The 26,413-nt window shown below is 45.7% G+C and overlaps 1 protein-coding gene and 1 long non-coding RNA gene across 3 annotated transcripts in view; one reads left to right on the top strand and one right to left on the bottom strand.

Moving 5' to 3' along the window:
• Positions 1-26,413, top strand: part of PRKCB (protein kinase C beta) — a 374,895-nt gene that overhangs the window by 111,986 nt on the left and 236,496 nt on the right. The gene's annotated exons all lie outside the window — the stretch shown is intronic.
• Positions 17,658-19,972, bottom strand: LOC147345246 (uncharacterized). Its single transcript, XR_015155020.1, has 2 exons — positions 19,906-19,972; positions 17,658-19,699 (listed from the first exon to the last, which is right to left on the bottom strand). It is a non-coding gene; the product is annotated as an uncharacterized LOC147345246 (long non-coding RNA).

The raw sequence follows: 26,413 nt of genomic DNA, 5'->3' as shown, positions 1-26,413 counted from the left end.
ATCAAGGAAGATTCATTCTAGAAATACATCATGGTTTATTATTAGGAAGTCTATTAATAAATTCCATCAATATCTCAGAGGAAGAAGTGTGATCATCTTCATAGATGCCAAAAAAGCATTTGTTAAAATTTCAGCATTAATTTTGGGTAAAAACTCGCAGAGAAAGAACTAAGAATAAGAATATACTTTCTCAGCATGATACAGACTATCTGTGGCCAACCAGTGGTCAAAATATGCTATCTTTTGTGATAGTTGAAGCATTTCTATTAAAGTCAAGAATAAAAGAATGGTGGTTAAAGGATCAACACTTATTTGTAAAAAGAATGCCAAACTGACCCTATTCATAGGTTACGTAATATTTATTTTAGAAACTCTAAAGGGATCAATTGAAAAGCTATTAGTACTAATAAGAGTTATAGCTAAGGGGTTAGTTAACAAAACCTGTCAACCAAAATCAATAACTTTCTAAGTAGTTGGATAAATGACATAATGGAAAATAATCCCTTCTGATCTCCAGTACCACCTCACTGCCCACCAGCTCCTTTTCCTCCATCCGCATGCTTGGCAGACAGCCAGCAAAGAGTGCTATAACCCTCAGTGACAGGAGGACATGTGGAAACTTGAATATTAACCATAGATTGGCAAAGCCACCTCTGCCGTTTGTCTGCAGCATTGCCTGCATAATGAGCATAATCAAACCTCTCTTCTATGGTATTGAGCATTAACTCTGATTTGTGTGTGTGTGTGTAAGAGATAGCATCTCAATGATGGTTCATTAAAAGTTAATTTCCTTTCTGCTACCTTCCTTTGTTGTTGTTTAGTGGCTCAGTCATGTCCGACTCTTTGTTACCGCATGGACTGCAGCACACCAGGCTTCCCTGTCCTTCACCATCTCCTGGAGCTTGCTCAAACTCATGTCCATTGAGTAGGTGATGCCATCCAACCATCTCATCCTCTGTTGTCCCCTTCTCCTCCTGCCTTCAGTCTTTCCCAGCATCAGGGACTTTTCTAAGAAGTCGGCTCTTCTACCTTCCTTGGATTGGCCAATTCCCTCAGCACTTGAAAAACACCAGGAAGCCTGGTCTTACACTCCTTTTGGGAAAATAAGCACGGATTCCAGAGTTTGAGGCATCTTAACTTCTGTTCCTTGTCTGGTTTAACTGCTGCTGCTTCTGAACTTTGCCCTTATTTCAGGAAAGGAGAAAAAGAAATGATTCACAGTGATCCTTTCTTCAGGGCAGTGACCATCTCTTTCATCTTGTTTCCCCTGGAGTATTCAGGACAATCCTGGGGATAGGAATGTAGAGATAAAGTCAGGCAAAGAGAGGGAATTCCTTGATTGACCAGTGGTTAGGACATAGCACTTTCACTACCAGGGCTCAGGTTAAATCCCTGGTTAGGGAACTAAGATCCTTCGAGCTGCACAGTGTGGCCAAAAATAAAAAAAGAAGGCAAAGAGAAATGGCAGAAACCGGAGAGGTTATGGTGAAGGAGAAAGATCTTGGACTCAGATGTCTTGAGTATTAACATTCAAGCCATTGCTTATGATCGACCAGCTTTGTTGCTTGGGAAATTCCATTGAACCACTCTGAAGATTTAGAGTGTTCTGGGTCGTAAAATGAGAAAATGGTGTCATCTACTTTAAGACATTGTTGTAACGACTACACATATGTGAATGTGTTTTATTTAACTGTGTTGCATACATAAAAACCCTGTAAGTTAATAGCTCATGTATAAACTATACATGAGCTCAGTTCAGTTCGGTTCAGTTCGAGTTGCTCAGTCATGTCCGACTCCTTGTGACCCCATGAATTGCAGCATGCCCCAGTACTTTGGCCACCTCATGTGAAGAGTTGATTCACTGGAAAAAAACTATACAGACTATGTGCCTTTAAAAATGTAAAGTTGGACTTACCTGATGGTATGGTGGATAAGAATCCACCTGCCTTTGCAGGGGGACATGGGTTTGATCCCTGGTCCCAGAAGATCCCACATGCTGTGGAGTAACTACAGCCCATGAGCCCCAACTCCTGAGCCCACGAGCTGCAGCTACTGGTGCTCTCGAGCCGGTGCTCCACAGTCAGAGAAACCACCGCAGCTGGAGAAAGCCTGTGCGCAGCAACAAAGACCCAGTGCAACCGTAAATAAATAAAAACGGAAGGCTTTCCAAGATGCCTAAGACAGCTCAGAAACAGGGACTGTGTTTTTTAAATTAATTTTTATTAGAGTATAGGTGCTTTACAATATTTGTTAATTTCTGCTGTACAGAAAAATCAACCAGCCATACATGTACATATATCCCCTCCCTTTTGGACTTCCTTCCCATTCAGGTCATCAAAGGGAATGCACTTTTATAGGGAAAGTTACTGAATGGAGTGATTTACATTTTGTCCACCCTGCCACACAACTCTTGCATGAAAGAGCAACGAGCTTGAACCCCACGGGCAGCTAGGAGTGTGGTTCTTCCTCCCCCTGCTTTTATCATCTTTTATTTCTTCATCATCAGTATCATCAAACCTAACTTTTATTGTGAGTTCACTACATGTCAGGTGCTGTTCTAGGATCTTGTTAATGAATTGATTAATTTTTTTCCCCTCACGACATGGAGGGAAAGAGATGGTAGGGGAAAGGCACTGGGTCTCCAGATTTTGCAACAGGTCACTGCTGGCATGGAGGTGGCAGCTTCTTTCCATATGGATCTGGATTAGATGCATGATTGGTTTGGTCTGGTCTCAACTCTCAACTTCCTGTATGTGCTGAGATAGAATCCTATCTTAGGAGAAAAATTTGGAGAAAACACTGAAGCTGGAGTGTTCTAGTCTTGCCTGCAGTCTCAGAAGGGTGCCGTTACTTCCACTTTTCCGAATCATCTACAAGAGGGACTTTTAGTGTATCCAGAAGATGGGGTACCAACATAGTATTGGCAAGTTGTGAAAAATTTCAAACTGTATCCGGAAAGGTTGCCTGACTGTATTGCCTCAAAGTCTGTATAATTAGAATCCCATGATGTCATCTTTGAGCTTTAATATAGCTTAAAATTACCCTTCTGTAGGTTGTGTTTCTTTCTGAAATGTTTTAAATTTAGAAAATTAACTTGTTAAACTTTTTTTAAGTTAAATCTTTAGATTTTTTATTCACCCTGCTGTGGGCGAGCTGAAATGACATACGCTTGCTTGAGTCATCCGAGTCAAATGTTAGGGCACTCTGGCTGTCCTGGGGAAGCCAAGTTCTTCATGGTCTCAGATGGTGCTGTTTGGCCAAATATTTCTTCTTGGTAGGACTGAGAGGTGCAAGTGGCCTCCAGTATGCCATGCATTACTCCAGCCAGGTCCCCTTCCTGCTGACACTGGTCCTTGAGTGACTGGAGGGGAGCTACAAAGGAGACAGGTCTTGATGGACTAGATTCTGGGAGTTCAGTAATTTTTCTCCCATCACCTGTTCATAAACTCTCATGGGTTCTAGGTCATGGTGCAACTCTAGGTCAATCTTCTAAGAGCCAGTTTGCTGAAATTAGTTTGAGTTGACTAGTTTCATATCAGCATTTTAGGGAATGTCTGATTTGTCTCTATCTCAGTTCCCTGTAGTTGCAGGCCGAGAAGCACTGAGAGGGGATAATGAAGGACAGAGAGAGGAGGGGGCTGAGGGACAAGGAAGGGTGCTGATGAGCACAAAGAAAAGGGGCTGGAGGCAGAGAGGAGGCTGTGGAGGAGGATGAGGGGGTGGAGAGTGAAGTTCTGAGCATCACGGGGCAGTAGCCCCCTCATTTCAGTGACCAAAGATCCAAGTTTTGGACTTTTCAGGCCCCTCGGGGACAGCTTGACAATTCTGGCTGTGAGAACATGAAAGGCTAGGTCTTTCTTTTTTTCACTCAATTCCTACTGTGTGTGGTGAGTGTGGGTGAGCTCGGGGGAAGGTTATCCTGTTGTCAGGAGGTAATTTACCACTGATGGGGGATATTCGGAAATGATGTGTGTGATCCTTCCCCTGCCACCTTTGGGACTTATTATTAATTTCCTCCCCCCCACTTGTCACAGCTGTGAAAATCCATCTTCTGATGTGATGGATGACAGATGGCAGGGCACCTGCAACCCTCATGGAGGGATGATAGGCTATGCCTGCACATAATAGGTGTCCAGTAATTATTGGTTGGATGAGTAAGTGAAGGGTTTGTTAAGTGATCTCTCAGCTTCCTGGAAGTCACAGACGAGGAGCTGTAGAATCTTAATGCTGGGGGGGCCTACTGGCCTAGAGATCAGTGAGGGATGGAGGAAGCAGTGGCATCTGATAAATGTTCAGTAATTGGCTCTCTGGTTAAAAAGCAAAAGCAAAAATGCAACTCTGGTATTGTAAGATTTGTGTGTGTCCAGTCGTGTAAGACTCTCTGTGACCTCCATGGGCTGTAGCCCACCAGGCTCTTATGTCCGTGGAATTTTCCAGGCAAGAATACTGCAGTAGGTTTCCATTTCCTTCTTCAGGGATTGAAGCAGCATCTTCATGACCCTGGGATTGAGGCAGGAGATCCTGCATCGGCAGGCCGATTCTTTACCACTTGAGCCAGTTCTCATGGTGTAAATATCCTGTCCTGGTCAGTTTCATGTGACGTGCCTGAACACAGAACTGAGAAGAGATGCACAAGCTGACTGTAACACACCCCTGGAGGAGGGAATATGAATGGGGCAACATGAACAGCAGTCAAAAGCTCACACAGCTCCCTCCCAGCACAGCTTTGTGTGCATGGCATACACCCTCTCATTGCAGTTTATCCCTGCAATGACTCTGAAATCTGGGCTTTCCCTCCCGCTCTTACAGATGGGGCATCCTAAGCTCAGAGGGGTTCAATAATGTATCTACTATTGTAACCAACAACAGAGTGGATTCTAAGGCCCTTGTCCTCTCTGCTCACCTCACTGGGCCCACCTCAGAGGGGTTAAATAATGTATCTACTATTGTAACCAGCAGCAAAGTGGATTCTAAGGCCCATGTCCTCTCTGCTCACCTCACTGGGCTCACCTCACTGCTCAAGCTCAAGGTCACAGGATGAGTTTCACAGGGCGCCTTTGGATATTAGAGACTAACAGGGCTGGCTAATTCTGCCAACACAGTATTGGAGAGAGGCTTTATTCAGGAATGGCTTTGCTAAAGAGGTGACCAAAGAATGCACAGAGAGTTGCCTGGGTTACCAGGTGGACATAGTGGTAAAGGGTGAGTTATATCTCCTGTCTAACTCTCAGTTTCCCCATCTGTAGAAGGGGGAAACTGAACGTCTACTTCAAAGCCTTGTTAAGAGGATTAAATGTGATGTAAAGCACTTAGTATCATGCCTGCCACATAATATCGATAGATTCACATAAATGCTGATTTTCAGCAGAATTTTTCTACTTGAATTCCTCTTCAGGCTTTGTCAAACTTTAATATACATTTGGGTCACCTGGGGATCTAGTTAAGATGCAAATTCTGATTTAGCAGCTCTGGGGTGGAGGCTTGAGATTCAGCATTTCAAACAGGATTGCAGATGGTGGAGAATCGCATGGATAAAGAAGCCTGGTGGGCTACAGTCCATAGGGTCGAACAGAGTCAGACACAACTGAAGCGACTCAGCACACACACAGCAGGTTCACAGCTCACACTTTGAGTCGCCAGGGTCTGGGTTTTGGTGTCCTGCTGCTAAAACTCTCTGCTGTTTCTTCTCAGGACCTCCAAGATTACTCTTCACAGGGCGGGACCCCAGTTCTTTCGAGCAGCCCTCTGCTCAGCCTTCCAGGGGCATCTTCTGTGCTGCAGCACCAGCTTGCTGTGGGAAATCTGGTTTCCCCTCTTTTTCATTTTCCTTGAGCTTAGTTTTGGTTCTGCCAGGGCTTTGCTGTGCAATCTTAGCCAAATCCCTTTTCCTCTTTAGGATTTAATTTCTTCTTCTTCTTCTTTTTTTTTTTTTTAAAAAAAGGATTTAATTTCTAAATTTGCAAAATAAGATAGTAGGACAAAGTGACCTTCCAATTGGGGCTTCTGAAGTTCTGTGAATCTGTGATTACAGCTCGTTGGTGCATTCTGCCTCTAAGTCATAAGGAGAACTGGACTCCTTTTCTGGGCTGTGAGTTTCCAGGAGGGTCTCCAAAGGCATTTGGAGGAGTACAGTTAGGGCTTAGGAGGAGGAAGGATAAGGATTTAATCCAGACTTTCTGGAAAGATGACAGGTAGACCTGGAGGTAAAGGGGAAATGTTAGGGCACAGGAATGTCCTTGCTTTGGGGCCTAAACCACATTTCCAGGGAATGGCTACTAATTACTGAGTGTATATGTGCCAGGAGCTGTGCCAGAAACTAATAGGGGACGGATGTCATGCTTTCTGGACTCTTAAGCATCATTTTTATGTTGGGAGATTCCCAGCCTTATAAACCCCTGCCCCATGAATGTAGAATTCAGAAATCCACTTTCCCAGCCCCCCTTGCAGCTAGAGCGGAGACACATGACCTGGGGTCTGCCAATTGGTTGCATCTTGGTCGGACTTTGAATCAGCTTCCAGTGATGAGAATAAGCAGACACTGGCAATCCGATATGGAGAGAGGTGGTAGGTATGTCCAGACCAGGCAGGCGGCTGTGGAAAGGCTTCTAGGAGGATGTGTGGCACGTGAATGTTGGATAGTCACAGTGTCCGTGGGGTAGATTCTAGGGTGGTGGCAGTGACTCCTCTCAGGATGGGTTCTGTGCTATGGTTTAGATGTTCCTCTGGGCTGTGGGGCCTCTAGTCAGATTCTGTTAGCCTCCCAGAGATTAAATGGTCTTTCTGCCTAAACTGGTTAGAGTGGGTTTCTGTTGTTTGTAAATAAGAATCTTAGCTGTCAAGAGCACTCTAATATGCATTGTCTCATGGTAGCCCAGTGAGGTATTAATAATATGGTAGTATAGGGCTTTCCTTGTGGCTCAACTGGTAAAGAATCTGCCTGCGATGCAGAAGACCTGGATTTTATACCTGGGTTGGGAAGATCCCCTGGAGAAGGGAAAGGCTACCCACTCCAGTATTCTGGCCTGGAGAATTCCATGGGCTGTATAGTCCATGGGATCACAAAGAGTTGGAGTCAACTGAGTGACTTCCACTTTCATGATAATATAACTAAGCTTCCAAGGTGTTGCTAGTGGTAAAGAATCTACCTGCCAATGCAGAAGACATAAGAGACTCAAGTTCTATCCCTGGGTCAGGAAGATCCTCTGGAGGAGGGCAATCCGCTCCAGTATTCTTACCTGTGAGGGCTTCCTTGGTGGCTCAGTGGTAAAGAATCTGCCTGCCAATGCAAGAGACATTGGTTAGATCCCTGAGATGGGAAGATCCCCTGGGGAAGGAAATGGCAACCCACTCCAGTACTCTTGCCTGGGAAATGTCATGGATAGAGGAGCCTGCCGGGCTACAGTTTATGGGGTTGAAGAGTCGGACATGACTTAATGATTAAACACCAGCGTGGTACTATGTGGTAATAACCCTCTTTTTACTACTGAAGAGGTGAACTAACTTGCCCAAGGTCACATGGCTGGTAAGTGAAGGAACCAGGATTTGAGTCCAAATAATCTGGCTCCAAAGTGCATATTTTAAACCACCACCTATCTTCTGTAAGAGATTTGTGGATGTGGAAAGGCCCTTGTAGATCACTCGTAAATAGTATGGGCTTCCTCAGATCCAGGTCTAGTCACATCTATTGGGTTTTCACTGGCTACCCAAGGAGTTGTCGTAATAGAGCCAGCTGTTCTAGTGACAGTGATTCAGGGATATACACTTGAGTTTGGCCTGGAGCTATACACTCTGCCACAGAGCTTGCACTTTGCACTCTGCGCACATTAGATGATTATACTCTTCCAGAGTCTATGGGTGGATGCTGGGGGCTGAGAATGGGATTGAAAGTCAGAGGGGAAAGAAAGAACTGTCCTATGGGGCTTTCTTAGAAAAGAAAAGGAAAGGAAGTCTTTGCTCAGAGACTGATTAGAAAGTAAGCCTGGCCGTTGCCTACTTATCAGCTGTACTGTTTACTATGACAAAGCATTTAATATTCTTGAGGAGAGAATGGCAAAAGAAGTGGTTTGGCTAACTGGTTGACCTCCACTGCTAGGAATTTTCCTGGGGGTTCACGTCCTGCCTTCTCCTCTCTTTGTTTATCTCCTTTCATTCCTTCTTACATCTCCTGTAGTTTTCTTCAACAAATATTTTTGAGCACCTGGTATTTATTGATTCAACCAATATTTATTGAGTGCATACTGTGTGCCACACGTGGTTGTAGGTGTTAGAGACACAGCAGTGAAGTAGGCAGACAAGCTCTCATAGTGTCCGACTTGGTGGCAGAGGAGGTGGCCTGGTAAGCACAAAGCCAGCAGGTACAAGCTGTTTTAAGGGGAATCTCCACCCGCAGTCCTAACTTTGTTCCCTGGGAATAGACCATTCACATCCCTGTTTCACTGATGAGGAAACTGAAGCCGGAGAGCTTGAGTCAGCTGCCCAGGGTCTCACAGTTAGCGCCAGATCTCTCTGAGATCTGTCAGAGGCACAGGAGTCCAGCTAAACCCGACTCCAGGTTGCATCTCAGCCTGGGATGGGACTCAGAGCCTTTTTCCTTCTTCAGTTGGGCCGAGGGACCAGACTCCTTCCCTCTCCCCCTGTTGCCACCACCCATTATGTCCCAGGGAGCCTGGCTGTGGGGCGGATGTGGTCCCCCCAGCTGCCCACTTCCTTGCTGCTTCTGCCAACAGCGGCTTCAGCCCTTCTGAAGTGAAGTTTTTTTTTTTTTTTTCCTGTTGATCCCTCTAGGGGAAACAGATGTGGGTGGGGAGGGTGGTGAGCACACCCACACTCACCTAAGCCCGGAAGTACCCCAGGTTCCAGACTCCCTTCTGAGATGTGTGGGCCACTGGAGGCCCCAACTTCCCCCAGACACCCTCCCACACACCCCCCACCCCTGCATTGTGTTCCTGCTTTTCCTCTGGTGGATAAACCTCCTTCCAGTCCTAACTCATTGTTGGGCAAGACTTCCTGCTTGAGACCCAAGTTCCTAGTACTAGACCAGCTAAAAGCCAAGCAGTGTGGTTAAGAGAAGGAGGCCCTGGAGTTGGACAGACCTAGGCTCATATCCCAGTGCTGCCACTGGCAAGCTGTGTGGCCTCAAACAAGTTGATTAAGCTCTCTGAGTTCCTCTGTGAAATAAGCATGGATGTACCAATATCAGAGGGCTGTAGGGATAAGGCACCGGAAGGTCTTATAATTAGCTCAGTGCTCAGCACACAGTAAACAATAATGCTGGTTATTTCCATTACTGGGTGGAACAGAAGGGATCTCTCCTGGTGTCTTCAGGCCCCTCTGGCCTGGGACCTCCATTTCTAAGGCTTTTCTCTGCCTCCCAGGGGAGGGCTTCCCTGCAGTTTCACTTTAGCAAAGGCGTCTCCTTGCTCTCTGCTTTGTCTCTTGGTCTATTTCTTCCCTATTCTCCACGGTGAACAATCACACACACACACAACACACACCCCGCCCTGCCTTTTTTTTCTGGTCCCCATTTCTGTCTGTGAGTGAGAGACATGCAGAACACCCTGATTCACCTCTGGGGAGGACTGGGGAGTGGCCATCATTGAAAGAACACTTTGGGCCCTGGATAAAAAGCCCTGTTCTTCCTTGTCTCCAGCTCCTGCTCCCAGATCCATTAGCCTCCTTGAATCATCCCCAATCCCAGAAGAGCAATGGGGATGGGCATTTGAATAATAAGAAACCTCTACAGCTCAGATAAGTAGCAATATGTCCTGTTTCACTTGATTCACAGAGGACTGCTGAGTATCTGTCATGTGCAAAGCACACAGGAGGAGAGGGAGAAGTAGCAAAAGAAATGGAATATCCATCCTCCAACCTGTGAGGGGCTTGATGGGACCTTTACTCCTCCGTTCACCATTCATTCAACCCACATGGGCCTCAACACTGGGACTTAACTGTTCTTTTCCATTTTTGCCAATCAAATGGGTGCAAAAGTATCTTGTTTTCATTTGCATTTCCCAGGTATTCATGCAGTTTGGCACATCTTCATGTGCTTGTTGCTCATTCATATTTCTTTCTCTGGGAATCCCCTCTTCATATTACTTTGTCCATTTTTCTGGTGGGCTTTTTCTTACTGATGGATACTAGCTGTCTTTAATATAGTGGAGACCAGTCCCTTGTCTGTGCTATGTGCTGACAATAAATCCCCCTGGTCTGTCGCATGCCTTTCCTTTTTGTTTATGAATCGTTTCGCCACGTGGGCCTGTCACACTTTCATGGTTGGATGTTTCAGTCTTCTGAATGGCTCTGGGTTCGTCTCCCCTCTGATAGCACTTTGATTTCTGCTGACTTGTTTGTTTCCCATCTGTCAGACAGTGAGAAACTTGAGGGCAGGGACTACAATTTATTTATGTCTTCATGTCTGTCTCTTCAGGGACCCGTGCAAGGCTGGGCATAGAGTTTGTGCCTGAATGAGTTTATTTTTTTTTGCTGAAAACAGGTTTTATGCCTGAATGAGGGAGTGAATGAAAAAGCTGTGTGCTGCCCTCCCTGCAAAGATGGGGTCTTGCTGCAGAGAAGGGAGTGAGTCAAGGTGTGAATCAGAGCCTCTTCCCTGGCTCAGCTGACATTTCAAAAGCCCCGAGCAGAGCAGAAAAGACCCCTCATTCCAGGGAGCTCCACCCCCCCCGCCCCAACCCATTTCCTGAGCGGGCACAGTGCAGTTCTGCTGGTTATTGTGCCTATGTGTGTACCTGCATGTACATGTAGGGCATTTATCATTTAAAACTGAGTAGGTCTTGCATTCTGTGTATATGTGAACAAGGCTGAAATATTCTCTGAGAGGACCTGTGCTTGTGTGTGGGTGCTCGGGGCACTGAGTGGAGAGGAACAGAGATGGCTGGGGGCGTGTGAAGAATCTTTGCCACGTACTCCTTACTGCATTTGCCACTGGGAGGATGGGGTGGCTGGAGGGTGTTCAGCGGCTCTGGGAGGCATCCTTAAGCCCGGCTTCCTGAAGTCTCTGGATCTGTGGCCACGTGATGCTCTTCCTCAGCCACGTGGCTGGCTGCTGTCCCCGCTGCAGCAGGCTCTTCCGTTTAGTTCCCAGAGGCTTGGCTTCTCCATTGTCATTTTCCAAAGCCGTGGAGAGTGCCAGTTAGATTGTTATACCCAAATAAGTGGAAATGTGTGAAAAAATAGTAAATATTTACTGTACCTTTTGTGGAGCAGGTTATTGCCATGGAAATGCTCTGCACACGGATCTGGTGACAGAGGGAAGCTAGTTCAGGAGCTTGGGGAATGTTTGGATGCGATGCAGCTGGAGCTGGCAGGTTTAGGAGTGAGCGCTGTGGGTTTGGAGTTGCAGTGCAATAGGGTGAGACTACGAACCTTGGTCCCCAGGTGGCCTGTAGAAAGAGGGCATTTGGTTACGGCTTACCACGTGCAGGGTACTGTGCTGAGCCTTCCATGTGCCTTATTGCATTTCATCTTCATACCAGCCCTGTGAGATGCCATTATCCTCCTGGCTTCCTGGGGGCACAGATGGTAAAGAATCTGTGTGCAATGCAGGAGACCCGGATTCAATCCCTGGGTTGAGAAGATCCCTTGGAGAAACGAATGGCTATCCACTCCAGTATTCTTGCCTGGAGAATTTCATGGACAGAGGAGCCTGGCGGGCTACAGTCCATGGGGTCCCAAAGAGTTGGACACGACTGAGTGACTGACACACTTCCTGGGGCCCAGAGCTTGAACAGCTTGTGGAAGGGACTCAGTTAGTGAATGGCAGAGTCCCATGACCATGATTCTCCAGAGCCTGAGCGTTCACCACTAAGCCCTCTCTCTGATTTACTCCAGAGGAAGCTTAAATAGCCATCCACAGCGGGTTTGTTTTCCAGTGTTGGATTTGTTGCCAACGTTCAGAAACCATAGACTATTTCCAGCTTCTCTTGAAAATGTGGATGAGCTGGCTGTTGGCTGGGGGCTTCCCTTCCTGAGCGTCTGCTCCTCAGGGGCTGCCCGATTCAGGTGGGGCACCTGCTGTCCAGTTGGCACTGGGCACACTCCTGCTGCAGCTCAGAGAGAGCTCTGAGCATCACACTCAGGAGCTGTTGGAATTAATTGAGAATTTGCTACTGAGAGCTTTTCATCCTGTTAGAAATGATGTTTCATTTTAGCTATTGTTTTCATTTACCAATTAGAGCTTTGGGGATTATTTGATTTTCTTCCTGTGGTCTCAAGAATTTGTGAGTGGTTGAGTGAAGAACTTCATGGCAGGAAGAAAGGGCTCCAACAGGAGATGTGATGTGTTAACATATTCATTCATTCATTTGTATATTCATTCAACATGTTCATTGAGAGTTAGATGCTTTAATTACAATGGACGGTAGTCTTTTCTTCAAAGAGCTCACCATCTAATTGGGAGAGATGTAAATCACCATTACAAAACAATGCAGAAATACCATGATTGAGGTGCTCCCAGGCTATTCTGAGAGTGTACAGGAGAACATCTGTTCACATCTTGGGGATAGATCTGGGAGGCCTTCCAAGAAGAGGTGATGTTTATTGATAATCAAGTTAACCGAGCAAAGAATAATTAGAGGAAGAACATTTCAGGCTGATGGAAAGGAAAGCATGGTGCATGAAGAGAATGCCTGAGAGTTCAGTATGGCTGAAGCAGTGTGTGTGTGTGTTTGTATGTGTTTGGTGGTACTCAGTCCATAAGTAAAATCACATAGTCATTTGTATCTCCTGGTCCAAGTTCTCTTGGGCACAGGGCTGCCAGGTTGGTGGGAAAGCAACCCCATGGGGTACAATAGAATTAAGTCTGGGGACAGCATTGGGGGCTACAGAGATCATTTTACAGCCAAGAACAGCTGTATTAGGTTTATTTGGTAGAGCACATCTCTCTTTGTGTGTTTTGAGGACTTTTAGAAAGACTCCCTTCTGTTTGAAGTTTTTCTCCTTACAGTTATTCCTTTGGCTTGAATCTTGGTCTGAAGTTAGAATGCAGTGAAATATCCCTGAGTGCTAAGTGGATTCTTCTGGTTGCAAAGGAAAGACTTGTCTAGAATACCTTGGGTGGAGTGAGGGTTAACTGCAGGTATGTATGGGGAAATGGGATGGAGGGTACAGCGTTCTCCTCAGCCATATGGTTACCCCAAGACAGACTCCTTTACCACCCCTCTTCTAGACCTGGGACTGTGGGCATCTACCCATGTGGGTAGATGTTTACCAAAGCTCACCAAAGCTATCTGCTTATGTTTCTTATCCTCTACCCAAGAGAGGCCCTCATTGGTTTACTTTGACTCTATCCAGTATGGATAATTTATGCCAAGCCACATCATCCATTTATCCATCCATCTATGTATTTGTCTATTCATCCATCCATCCATCTAGTTCCATAACAAATGTTCATTTAGCACCTACTCATCTGTCAAATACTATGCTGGATTCTGGATGACAGTAATGAATAAGACAGCTACAGTCACTGTTCTTAAAGAGTCTATAGTCAGAGGGCAGTCAGACATTAAATGTGGTGAATGGCATAAAAGGACTAAAAAATACATAAATCTGAGACTTATAAGTGGGACGTGGATGGGTAGACAGAAGGAGGTATCAAGGAAAGCCTCCTAGGCTGATTTTTGTGTCCAGGGGAGCTTTGTTAGTTCATAGGACAAAAGTCTCAGGGGCTGTTCCAGGGGGAATTCCTTAGAAAGGGGATTGGGCTCTGCAGGCTCTGTGCACTTCCTCTGGGAAGTGTCATATCAAGACCCATGGTTGGAGATTTTCCCCAATGCGGGTAAGCTTACCTTTGCCTTTCCATGAGAGTCAGTGTAGATGATACGGAGTAAAGAGAGGAACGAAAGTGTTAGGGAGTGGTCAGTGATGAGCGCACACACGCTGAACTTACAGTGTATCGTGGGCACTAGAGCCAGGACACCTTGGTTCAGCTCAGTTGCACCGCCTACCGTGTGACTTGGCTTCATGGCCCACTGCCTACTGTGTGACGTGGCTTCATGCCTCAGTTTCCTTGTCTGTAAATTATGAATAAAATACCCACATCATAGGGTTAAAGTGAAGATTCAGTGAGTTGATATAAGGCACTTAGAACAATGCCAGGCACAGGATAAAGGTAGGCACTTATTAAATGCCAGTCATTAGTGTGAGTATCATGATCATCATATGGTGTCAGCCAGTCTTGTCTGCTTTTAACAGCTCTTTCTTTGGTGAACTATAACTGGCCTTTCATCCCATATGTATGATACATAAAAACGTATCTTTCCTATCTGACTACTTCAGTTCATTACTGTTCTCAGGCAGGTTCTTCACTGATTCTGTGGCCCCATTCTTTCCCCCATCCCCAACACAGCACAGTGTCTTAGCCTGGCCCAGTGTTCTGTATCTGGGGATATGTGAGCATTAGGGCAGGTGGATGTATTCTCTAGGGGGCAGAGTAATGATTAAGGTTGACTATAACATCACAAAGGGCTTCTCTAAGTAGTGCTAGTGGTAAAGAATCTGCCTGCCAATTCAGGAGACACAGATTCAATCCCTGGGTCGAGAAGAACCCTTGGAGGAGGAAATGGCAACCCACTCCAGTATTCTTGCCTAATAAATTCCATAGACAAGAGGAGTCCATGGGGTTGCAAAGTGTCAGACGTGACTGAGCTGCTGAACACACACACCGTCACAGAAGCACATGGAGAGATGAGATGCAGGCCCCTGGCCTTCCAGGGCTGGGTATCGAGAAGTACTGGACTCAACCCCTTTGCTCCCCTGCGCTGGGTGCTGCTGAGGGACCTCAGCAGGCTCCAGTGAGGCATTTGCTTCTCCCACGCTGAGCAAGACCTTCCGAGCAAGACCTTGGAAGGGTCATCTTACCTCTCCTTTGGTTGCCTCTGCCCTGAACTGCCCACGAGTGACTAGTAGGTCGGTCCTGATGGAGGCGAGCCTGGTAGATGTGGGATAACCAAGGCCGTGCAGCTGGAGCGAGGCCAGAGAGAGGGTGACTTGCCGAGGGGATGACATGCCGTGGGTCGGAGTGGCCTCTGCTCGGCAGGGCTGAAAGGACTTTTCCTTTGAATTTGAGTTTTGTTCCTGCACTGACTTCTGGTGCCATGGGATTCTCATTCATCAGATGGGACTACTTCATACTTACTCATTCGTAGGCTGTTGTCTGCATTTCTGTTTTTGTGTTTTTTAGTTATCTCTGTATTTTTGGTCACTGAAGAAACACTTATTATAAAAGAATGTAACAGTGTATAACTATGTAGTCTAGATAGAAAGTTTCTACCTTATAGAGTCTGCAGACTTAAGCTTTAGCTGTATTATCCTGTGAAATGTTTTACTTGTAAATATAAATTTCTAATTAACAAAAATGAAAGCATAGCCTATATGCAGTTTTTACAGCCTACCTTTTTGTGGGGGGGGGGATTGTTATATCTTGGACTTTTTCCTATATGAATACCTTATTAGATCTACCTTTTAAAATGGTGCTTCCCTGTTGGCTCAGTCAGTAAAGAGTCCGCCCGCAATGCGGGAGACCTGGTTTCAGTCCCTGGGTCAGGAAGATCCCCTGGAGAAGGAAAAGGCATCCCACTTCAGTATTCTTGCCTGGAGAATTCCATGGACGGAGGAGCCTGGTAGGCTACAGTCCATAGGGTCACAAAGAGTCGTACATAACTAAGTGACTAACTTCTACTTTCAACTTTATTAAATGGTGATGTAGTATTTCATAATAGGATGACTACCATATTGGGTATTTATATTTACTTTTATAATTTGACCAATATCCTATTGATAGGGATTTGGATTGAATCCACTTTTCTCTCTTTTTGAGTAGTGCATCTGTGAACATTCTTGGTCACTTCAGTGACTATTTCTGTAGAATAATCTTTGAAATAGAATTTTTAGGGCAAAGGATGTGAACACTTTCACTTGTAGTAGATTTTGCTAAATTGCACTCCAGAAGGTTGTGCCAATTTATGCACCCACTGGCAGTGTGTGAAAGTGCCTCTAAGAAATGTCTTTTAAAAGATAAAATACCTATTGTTAAGCCATGAAACACTTCTCAAATAATTACTGAAAATTCTTCCAGCTGTGGCATAAGATGTGAGGCGTCCCGAAAGGACTGAAAGGTCTTGGGAAACATGGGAGCTTAATGTATTAAAAGGTGACATTTTGCATCAATGGGAAAAGGAATGGTTTATTTAATAAATGGTGCTGGCGTAATTGGATGGCCACATGGAAGGATGCAAAATTTGACTCCTAACTCACATCTTATAAAAAAAGAAATTATGGGGGGAGTAAATTATAGACAGAGTAATGATTTTAAAGTACAAATAATATAAAGAATATTAGAGGAAATTTTAGGAGCATATACAGGTAAGGCTGAGTGGGAGAAACCCAGAAGCCATAAAGGAAAAGATTAGAAAACTAATTTTTGATTATGTAAAAATGATTTAACCTTTTGGAAGGAGAATGTATTCATGAATTGCTTATTAAATTAAGAGATACTATTGAAAATAGACCTAGTGGATATATACAATGGTATCCAATATGAATAAAGTTGAAGTTAATAAAAAGTTTTTTTTTTCTAATTTTATTTTATTTTTAAACTTTACATAATTGTATTAGCTTTGCCAAATATCAAAATGAATCCGCCACAGGTATACATGTGTTCCCCATCCTGAACTCTCCTCCCTCCTCCCTCCCCATACCATCCCTCTGGGTCGTCCCAGTGCACTAGCCCCAAGCATCCAGTATAGTGCATTGAACCTGGACTGGCAACTAGTTTCTTACATGATATTTTACATGTTTCAATGCCATTCTCCCAAATCTTCCCACCCTCTCCCTCTCCCACAGAGTCCATAAGACTGTTCTATACATCAGTGTCTCTTTTGCTGTCTCGTACACCAGGTTATTGTTACCATCTTTCTAAATTCCATATATATGCGTTAGTATACTGTATTTATGTTTTTCCTTCTGGCTTACTTCACTCTGTATAATAGGCTCCAGTTTCATCCACCTCATTAGAACTGATTCAAATGTATTCTTTTTAATGGCTGAGTAATACTCCATTGTGTATATGTACCACAGCTTTCTTATCCATTCATCTGCTGATGGACATCTAGGTTGCTTCCATGTCCTGGCTATTATAAACAGTGCTGCGATGAACATTGGGGTACACGTAATTGAGGACAAGAGCAGAAGGGGGTGACATATGGTTGGATGACATCACTAACTCAATGGACATGAGTTTGAGCAAACTCCAGGATTTAGTGAAGGAGAGGGAAACCTGGTGTTCATGGGGTTGCAGAGTTGGACGTGACTTAGCAGCTGAACAGCAACACGCACCATAATTGTTTATATTAATGTTATTATTTGCATTCTGTACAATTGCCAAGATCCAGAAGCAACCCAAGTATCCATCAACAGATGAATGGATAAAGAAGATGTGGTATACCTAAGAGTAGAATACTACTCAGCTGTAAAAAAGAAATGACATGCTGCTATTTGCTATCATGTGGATGAACCTGGAGGGCACTATGCTTAGTGAAATAAGTCATACAGGGAAATACTGTATATTAATCACTTATCTGTGGAATCCAAAAGCTACAATAAAGTAGTGAATATAACAAAAAAGAAGCAGACTCACAGACGTAGAGAGCAAACTAGTTGTTACCAGTTGGAAAGAAGGAAAGGGGGAGAAGTAATGATTAAGAGGTGCAGATTACTATGTATGAAATAAATAAGCTACAAGGATATATTGTACAGCACAGGGAAGATAGACAACATTTTATAACTTTAAATGGAGTTCAGTTCAGTTCAGTCGCTCAGTCCGACTCTTTGTGATCCCATGAGTCGCAGCACGCCAGGCCTCACTGTCCATCACCATCTCCCAGAGTTCACTCAAACTCACGTCCATCGAGTCGGTGATGCCATCCAGCCATCTCATCCTCTGTCATCCCCTTCTCCTCCTGCCCCCAATCCCTCCCAGCATCAGTCTTTTCCAATGAGTCAACTCTTCACATGAGGTGGCCAAAGTACTGGAGTTTCAGCTTTAGCATCATTCCTTCCAAAGACCACCCAGGGCTGATCTCCTTTAGAATGGACTGGTTGGATCTCCCTGCAGTCCAAGGGACTCTCAAGAGTCTTCTCCAACACCACAGTTCAAAAGCATCAATTCTTCGGCGCTCAGCTTTCTTCACAGTTGAACCACTGTGTTGCATACCTGAAGCTACCTTGGTGTTGTAAATCAACTACCTCAAAAAGCTGCTATAAACGTTTGCATATTTTTTTAAAAGAAAAAGTTTTAGGACATACACTTGTCCAGGAGACACTGGTCAGGGCTTGAAAGTCTATGACTTTTAATCTAAGTAGAATTGGATGATAAACTAGAAATTGTATGGCCCCTAAACATAGTAAGCTCTGAAAGAGTAAAGAAAAAGGAAGGAAACATTTTCTGTTTCTTTTATTTTTTACTGTTTTGAACAACTTGAGTACCCACCCAAAGCCTCAGTTGTCCCAGGAGAGAGGAGACAAAAACACTCCATCAAAACAAAGCTTTAGCCACACATTCTAGTTCTCAGGGGACACAGAGCTCCTTTCCCTTTGTGCCTGGTCCTACGTGAAACCTCAGGGCTCCCTGTCCTTCTTGAAGTCTGGGTCTCTCAGACTGTTCCTGAGAGTTTTCAGCAAATCCCCTCTCCCCACCATTCACTACAGTATTTGTACCATCCTCTGAATCAGCCGCAAAGACACTTCTTTGTCTTAATCCTTTCCCCATTGTAAGGGCTCCCCCAATGGCTCAGTGGGTAAAGAATTCAATCCCCTGGAGGTGGAACTGGCAATCCACTCCAGTATTCTTGCCTGGGAAAATCCTATTGATAGAGGAGCCTGGTGGGCTATAGTCCAAAGGGTTACAAAGAGTCAGACACGACTAAGTGACTGAGCACACGTTGTTTGGCTATCACCGGGGAACGGTGGTTGATGGACCCACTCTCCTTCAACTCCTAGCTCCATTATTCTCTACCTGTAGGGTTCACTGATCTTAAAGTTAGAAGTACATTTAGAAGGAGGCAGGCAGATGTGGCTTCCAATGCTTGCTTTCCCACTCTTGAGGTGAATGAGCTTATAAAAAGTTCTAAACCTCCATTTCCTCATCTATAAAACGGGGATAAAATGGTCCTGGCTTCCCTAGTGGCACAGTTGGTCAAGAATCTGCCTGCAATGCAGGAGACCCGGGTTCCATCCCTGGGTTGGGAAGATCCCTTGGAGAAGGAAATAACAACCCACCCCAGTATTCTCGCCTGGAGAATTCCATGGACAGAGGAGCCGGGCGGGCTTCAGTCCATGGTATTACAACCAGTTGAACAGGACTGTGAGACTACTTTCACTTTCAAAATAGTCCTACCTCCTTGCACTGCTCTGAAGATTGTTGTTGTGATTATTGCTGAGTGCCGCACTTGGCATTTAGGAAATGCTCGATAAATGTTAGCTACTGGCGATGGTTATTTCTTCTTCTCTTTCTTTGTTACTTTAAGTGGCTCCTTACCGATGCCTGCAGAAATAGATTGATTTCGTGCCAGGGTTTAGGAGAGCTCAAGTTCACTCATTGCCTTAGGGGTAGCAGTGGTGGTTCAGAGCCAGACGCTGGATCCAGTCTGCCAACCGTCATTCAGCTCCTGGTTTTGCAGCTTAACCCCTGTGTGCAAATTACTTATCATCTCTGTGCCTTATTTTCATCATTTGCAAAATGAGAATAATAATGGAAACTCATATAGCTAATTCTTACCAGGATTAAACAAATTAATATTTATAAAACAGTTAAAGACCGTCTGGCTCATTGTCAGTGTTATATAAATGTTTGTTAGGATAATTACAAAATAAACACTTAGATACATTACTTACCCCCTGCGGATCATGTCAAGGATAAAGGAAGCAGTACGCTGAAAACCCTGGTGAGCTCTGTGCATATGAGAGGTGTTATGGTGATTCATCATTATGTGCCTGGCCATTTTCCATTTTGCTTTTAGAATCAACCCCGGCCAAAAAAGGAGCTCTAACTGTTGAGAAACTGACACCGTGGGGGCAATTTCTGAATCTCTCTTTGTCCCTTTCTACTTGATCTTCTAAAACCTTTCACTAATGCGTCTTCGGGATAGGACCCAAAAAAAAAAAAAAAAAAATACTGAGTGAAGGTACTGTTGCTGTTTTGCTTCCAATAGTGGGAGTGAGTGATGTTTTCCAAAGGGATGGGTGGACAGGCAGAGCCTAGCAGGAAAGCCTTTTTGCTAAATTGAGGACTTTTGAACACAAATAGGCACAAGCTTGCTTGCTGTTTAAATAGAATATCAGCGATTATTATTTATCCAGCCGGAGTCTCCTGGGTTTGGTGCTGCCTCAGATTAGCAGTCTGCATTTCTGCTGCCACTTGTCGTCCCCCTTTCCATAACCCTGGATAGAAACCACTTCCCCAGAGGTCACCCCAAGTAAAAATATCAGCATGTGTTTATTAGCACCATTTCCCAGGCGCTGGGCTAAGTATGGATTTATCCTCATTTAATCTTCACAGCAGTTCTGGGTGATATTCCCCCATTCTACAGATGAGAACACTGAGGTGCAGAGAGACTGACAACATGCGGTGGCAGACACTGCTGGGGGTTGCTTGTGTCCCTCCCCCATCCATGTCATTGCATTCTGGCCTGACTCCTGCCTGGCAGCGCCTGCATCTGTTTGTCTGAGGGCTTGCTCTGGACACTGGCTCATTCTGTCTACTTGCGTGTTAGGCTGGACAGGCAAAGAGTGACCCCTCCCCTAGGAGCAGTTCTCAACAGTAACTGATGAGCGTGAGGGAGAAATACTTCTGAGGCTTGTGATTCCTTGAGTTCCCCAGCAGGACGAAGATCTAGTTGCCCAAACTGGTAACGAGCTTGAAAATGCATCCTTTTTAGGCTACCTTCCCTCCCCGTCTCACTTCCCCACTCCGTACTGGTACTCCCGGGAATCACTGCTCAGAGGAACTGCTTGCGCTTCAGGCAGCATCTTAGGATCTGCTTCTGGGGCGTCCCAAACCGTGGCCCAAGATCCTAACTTCAATGGCCTTTTATGTCTTCATCTTCCTGGTGGCATCGACATGACTGATGGCTGTCCCTTCTTAAAGCTCTTCCCCTTTTCAGCTTCTGTGACAGCTGGTATGATTCTCTTTCTTCCTCTGCTGCCTCCTTTTTTTTCTCATTCACTGATTTTTTTTCTTCTTCTTTTTTTTTTTGGTTACTCAATTTTAGGCACTTCCAGTGTCTCCATGGGCTTCCAGGTGGTGCTGGTGGTAAAGAACCCACCTGTCAATGCAGGGAGACATAAGAGACCCGGGTTCGATCCCTGGGTTGGAAATATCCCTGGAGGAGGGCATGGCAACCCCTCCAATATTCTTGCCTGGAGAATCCCATGGACAGAGGAGCCTGGTGGGCTAAAGGGTCGCGAAGAGTCGGACAGGACTGAAGCGACTCAGCAGCAGCAACGGTGCCGAGCACATAATACATCCTCAACAAGTGGCAGCTCTTATTAGCCTGGGACAGAAAGTGAAACTTAGCAGGCCCGTTGGAGAGTTGAAATTTGCATTTTGAAAATTCAGGGGAGAGAGGGAGAGGCTGGGATGCCTCCTTTGCGGCACATCAGTGAGCAGCAGCCGCCTCATTGCTCTCCTTGACGGGGGCGGGGGGAGTCTCACTTAGGGGGTGGAGGCCACTGCCCTTCTGGTGGGAGGTGGTCTTCTCTGATGTCGCTAGGGTGTCCAGGTTGGTGGAGTGTTGCTGGCACGTGTTGGCCTGTTTGATCGAAGGAGGGTGGCCTTGCCCCTCCTGGGGAAGAGGCTCATTAAGGTTGGGGAGGGGTATGTTTCCGAAGACTTCCAAGGGTTCCCTGGAGTGGCTGCATGAGGCAGTTCCCTTGACTCATTTTGTCTCAATTAGTTGTTGATCCCTACATGATGTTTCTCCCTCTGGTTAGCCACAGGAATGGGTCATCCTTGGACTTGACTCTCAGCTTGAGAACTTCCCGCGTCACCATTGTCATTACAGTAAACCCTCTCCTGGGTTTATTGAGGGTGTGCTTGTGACAGCGTGCTGACATTTCGAGGACTTTAGGGCTGCCGGGAGGATTAAATGCCTTAGAAGGCATGTCTCTCTGTGCTGTGAACTGTGGTAGCCACAAGCCACATGCAGTTACTTAAATCTTAATGAAAGTTAAATAAAATGAAAAAATCCAGTTTCTCAGTCCCAATTGTTGTTGTTCAGTCACAAAGTCGTGTCCAACTCTTTGAGACCCCATGGACTGCAGCATGCCAGGCCTCCCTGTCCTTCACTCTTTCCCAGAGTTTGCTGACATTCATGTCCATTGAGTTGGAGATGCTATCTAACCATCTCATCCTCTGTCGTCCCCTTCTCCTCCTGCCCTCAGTCTTTCCCAGCATCAGGGTCTTTTCCATGAGTCGGCTCTTTGCATCAGGCGGCCAAAGTATTAGAGCTTGAGCTTGAGCTTCAGCATCAATCCTTCCAATGAATATTCAGGGTTGATTTCCTTTAGGATTGACTGGTTTGACCTCTTTGCAGTCCAAGTTACTCTCAAGAGTCTTCTCCAGCACCACAGTTTGAAAGCATCAATTCTTCGGTGCTCAGCCCTCTTTATGGTCCAACTCCCACATCCATACGTGACTACTGGAAAAACCATAGCTTTGACTAGACGGACCTTTGTCGGCAAAGTGATGTCTTTGCTGACACAATATTGTCAGTCACAGTGGCCACCTTCCAAGGGACAGTGCATATAGAGAACATTTCTCTCATTGCAGGAAGTCCTCCTGGGCACAACTGGTCTAGAGCAGGAATCGGTAGACTTTGGCTCATGGATCTACTGGCTTAATTTGTAAACAGAATTTTGGGGGCACATAGCCATGTCTGTTAGTTCACACGTTGTCTGTGGCTCCTTGTTTGGGCTACACAGAAGATTTGAGTAGTAGTGACTGAGACTGAGGAGCCTGTGGAGACTAAAATAATGCTCTCTTAGCCTTGAAGAAAAGGTTTCCTGACCTCTGGCCTTGTGCTTGATAAGGAAATGTGTGCTATTTTTTACTTATATAAAAATAACTTTAGTTCCCTAAATAACCTCCCAAAGTCACTATTCTCTCCATCTCAGAGATGGGGAGACGGGACTGTAGTTCTATACAGCACCTTCCAGGAGGGCAAAGACCTTATCTGTCTCACTTGTCATTTACCCTTATGTCTGGGGCAGTGCCTAGCACACAGTAGACGTTTAGTGCATGTTTGATGAACAACGAATGGATAAGTAAATGTATAAATAACTTTATGTGTGTGCCAAGTTGCTTCAGTTGTGTCCGACTCTTTGCAACCCCATGGACTGTCGCGGGCCAGGCTCCTAGGTCCATGGGATTCTCCAGGCAAGAGTACTGGAGTGGGTTGCCATGACCTCCTCTAGGGGTTCTTCCTGACCCAGAGATCGAATCCACATCTCTTAGGTCTCCTGTATTGGCAGGCAAGTTCTTTACCACTGGGCCCTACAATGTCTTTACGAACAAATACGAAAATCTGATCAGCTCCATTGTACAGATGAGAAAACAGAATCCCTTCAAGAGCGGAGTTGCCTTGTCAGAAGGATGTGCTGCTGGATGTGTAGAGCTGGGGTTTTAGCTGAGTCGTCTGTGTGTTTCCTGAACCTTCTGCGCCACCACTCTGCCCCCTCTGGAAGCTGCCCAGATGCGGAACAGGGCCGCCCCTCTCCCTGCTGCAGCCAGATGGTTGTTTAGTTGTGCGTATCTTCATCTCCAGCTGCTAGCCTCAGCTGCTCTGTGGCGCTCTTGGACTGGATGCTTCCTTTCTCCTGCTGAGGCCCTTGGGTCCAAGTAGGTCGGCCAAGTTTGAGTGATCTCCCTCTTGGCCGCTGCAGCTCCTGCAGTTTGAAGAAACACCATCTGTGATTTGATGTTTTTCTTAGAGCAAAACTAAGAGGACCATGGGGGTATCTTCAACTGAGATGCCAGAGGCCAAGTGAAACTGTGTGCCTTAAACATCTTCTCGGGTGGCTCCTGGTAGAGCATCTGCTCACAGTGGCTTCCCCATTGAATTGAGTCAAAGATGCGTTAAATGAATCCAGAGCATCACTGCTTCCAGCCGTGAAGTTCCAGAATTCCATCTCTGCTGGGCAGTGGCTTCATGAGGGCTCTGAGGACTAAGGCAAGGGGTCTCTGAGGTCTGGATGTTCCCTTCTCATTGCAGGGTTGTTGATCATGTGCTCTGGGGCTCACCTGCCCGGATTTGAATCCTGCCCTCCTTGCCTGATGCTGTGTGATCTTGGTTAAGTTGCTTTCTCTTCCTGAGTTCACCTTCCTTTCCTGCACATCAAGTGTAATAATAGGACCTACCACACGGCTGTAGTGAGGATTAAAGGAGCCAATATGTGCTTGGCATCTAGTGTTGTTGTTGTTCAGTCGTCAAATTGTGTCTGACTCTTCCCAACCCTGTGAACTGTAGCATGCCAGGCTTCCCTGTCCCTCACCATCTCCCAGAGTTTTCCCAAGTTCATGTCCATTGAATTGGTGATGACATCCAAACATCTTATCCTCTGTCACCCCCTTCTCCTTCTGCCTTCAATCTTTCCCAGCATCAGGGTTTTTTCCAGTGAATCGACTCTTCAGGTAGCCAAAGGATTGGAGCTTCAGCTTCAGCATCAGTCCTTACAATGAATCTTCAGAGTTATTTCCTTTAGGATTGACTGGTTTGATCTCCTTGCTGTCCAAGGGACTCTCGGAAGTCTTCTCCGATACTACAGTTTGAAAGCATCAATTCTTCTGTGCTCAGCCTGCTTTATTGGCACTTCGTACCCTCTCTGTAGGGGATGATGATAATCCTGTCCTCTAATCTTCTCCTTCCAATGAGCAAGGACTGTGTCTTTCCTGCCTTTAAATCCCACACTGTGAGTTGGAGCAGTCTCATAACTCAGTCATCTGCAGGGGTCTGGGAGGAAAATTAACTGAGCACGTTGAGCTGGGTGGAGATTGCTGTGAAGTGGAGAATCCAAGGTGGTCTTGGAGGGGGAGCAATTATTCCTGCTTTCAACACATGCCTATTGAGTATCTTCCACGTGCCAAGCACTGTTGTAGGTGTGGAGACAGAGAATGAACCAGAGAGAACTCTCCGCCCTCTTGTAGTTTACATGTTAGTGGACTGGGGTTTAATGGCTTTGTCACCACACAAGAATATGGGCCCACTGTTGCCATTACTTCTGTTTTTTGGAAAGAAAAGCCAGAAATCTGGATTTTTAAAAACCATGAGGGAGTGTGAGATTAGCAGTTACAAACTAGTATATACAGCCTGTTCTACTGTATAGCACAAGGGGCTTTTGTCATTCTCCTATGATAAACTGTAATGGAAAAAAATATGAAAGAGAATATACATAACTGACTCACTTGGCCATACAGCGGAAATGAACACAACATTGTTAATCAGTTATACTTCAAAAAATTAAAAAGCGACAACAACAACTATGAACCGGCGGTGGTTTTAAGTACTGGCTGTGGTTATATATTATTTTGTGAAGCACCGTGCGGTGCTTCATCATTCAGTTGTATCCGATTCTTTGTGACCCCATGAACTGTAGCCCACTGTAGCCTGCCAGTCTTCTCTGTTCATGGGGCATCCCCAGGCAAGAATACTGGAGTGGGTTGCCATGCCCTCCTCCGGGGGATCTTCCCAACCTAGGGATCGAACCCAGGTCTCCCGCATGGCAGGCGGATTCTTTACCGTCTAAGCCACCAATGTGGGCCAAACTCTGGGATCCCCAGCCCTCCAGTTGGCAGCCCCTGCTGTGAGATGCTCCCCAAATGGTTCTAGGAGGAGGGGAGTCTCTGCTCTGCACACCAGCAGCTGGGCTGATGTCAAGGTCATCGGGGCAGAGGGCATCTCCTCCCCGTCCTGCAGGAGGTTCCTGTGGCATTTCTGCCCACAACACAGATGACACTGCTGTGCTGCAGACTGCAGGCAGTGAGTGTGAATATTCCTTCTCTCATCCTTCCTGTTCCCAGCCCCCATCCAGCCTATATCAAGAGGACAGAAGCAGCATCCGTAGTTACCCATGGCGGGGAAGAAGGTGGTGGCTGTGGCCGACATGGAGAAAATGCAGTGGGTCCAGGAAGCAGCCTTTGAAGCCAGATAATTAATTATCTTTGTTGCCTGAATCTTTGTTAAAGTGGAGAACTGATCTAAAAGCCTGAGTGGCAAGGATGGGGAATAGGATTGAGGAGAAAAGAACTTGAAGATGCTACCAGGAGCAGTGCCTAACAGTGGGAGGTTTTGGAGAGAGTGGTGAGATTCCTGCGAAAATGTGAGACATGCTTATGAAGGTACTTTGT

The sequence above is a fragment of the Bos grunniens genome, chromosome 25 (assembly GCF_055505025.1).
Source record: "Bos grunniens cultivar Pamir isolate PY7600 chromosome 25, Bosgru_T2T1.0, whole genome shotgun sequence".
Lineage (NCBI taxonomy): Eukaryota > Metazoa > Chordata > Mammalia > Artiodactyla > Bovidae > Bos > Bos grunniens.
The sequence above is the reverse complement of the archived record's forward strand: the minus strand, read 5'-3'. Positions and strand labels throughout refer to the sequence as shown.